The following is a 1445-nucleotide window of genomic DNA, read 5'->3' on the forward strand; positions in this document are numbered from 1 at the left end:
AACTGTGATTTCATCCTATTAAGAAGATTTTGCACATCAAAATAAATTACCAATACAGTAAAAAGACAACACACAGAGTAGAAAAATTTTATCCAGTGGTCCCTCAGACAAAGGACTAATATCTATAACACATAAAGAATGGAAAATTAGACCCCCCCAAATTTAAAGATCTAATTAAAAAATGGACATCTGCAATGAATACACACTTCTCAGAGGAAGAAATACAAACAGCAAATAAAACGGAAACAAGGGTTTGTATATCAGGAGAAGAATGGCTGAAGGGAAGAGAAAGGAATGGAAAGACAAAAAATGGGGAAAAAGAGGAAACAGAATAGATCATGTACAGGTACAAATTCCCTACAATGAATGTGTTCATAGTGTATATCTAAATTGCACCGATAAACTTAATAAAATTTTTAAAAATAAATAAAACACATTTGTTTGCAAAAATATCATGTAAATAAGTTTATTCTACACCACACACCTTTAAATGTTTATGTGTTAGAAATAAATGAAAAATGTATCATTACCAAAGAATATGTAAAGGATTTGGATTTGAAAGCAAATACCTGTTTATTTTTGTCTCATCAGCAAATAACATGCATATGTTATTTAAACCTTTTCTCTGCTTCTACAAGACTTAGAGATACTGAATAATTTAAGTTATTCTAATCAATAACATACTATGTAGGACAGTTAATAATTAATGCCAAGAGAAATATACAGTTGAAAAACCACCTACTTTGAAACATAAATGGCCTGACATCATACATATGCTACTTTGTAAAAAAAAGATCTCCTGGATCTTTTTTATTTACTGTTTATCTCAAAGAATTGCTATAATTAAAATATTAAAAAGCATCTATAAACAAACAACAAAAACAAAAAATTAAATAAGCACCAACACAAGTGTAATGGGGGATCTTAATACCCCACTGTCACAAATAGATAAATCAGATCAAAAAAAATCAAAACATATATCAGAAGTGAACCAAATCTTTAAAAAAAATGGACCTAGTAGATGTTTATAGAGCATTCCACCCCATAACATCAGAATGCACATTCCTCTCAGATGTGCATGGTATAGTCTCAAAAATAGACCACTAGCTAGTTCATAGAACATGCTTAAGTAAATGCAAAGGAATTGAAATTATCCCATGAATTTTATTGGACCGCACTGACCATAGTCAGTGGCAAAAGAAACCACAAAATAATTCCATAGAGATATGAAAATTAAATAACAGCCTCCTGAACAATTAATGAGGCACAGATGAATTTAGAGAAGAAATTAAAAAGTATCTACAATTAAATGATAATACCAATACAACATACCACAACTTATGAAACACAATGAATGCAGTCCTAAGAGACAAATTTACAGCAGTGAACTCTCGTATCAGAAAAACGAGACAGCTCAAATAAAAAACCTCAAACTTCTAGAAAAG

This window comes from Chinchilla lanigera, unplaced genomic scaffold (genome assembly GCF_000276665.1).
Source record: "Chinchilla lanigera isolate Chin_1 unplaced genomic scaffold, ChiLan1.0 scaffold00199, whole genome shotgun sequence".
Taxonomy (NCBI): Eukaryota; Metazoa; Chordata; class Mammalia; order Rodentia; family Chinchillidae; genus Chinchilla; species Chinchilla lanigera.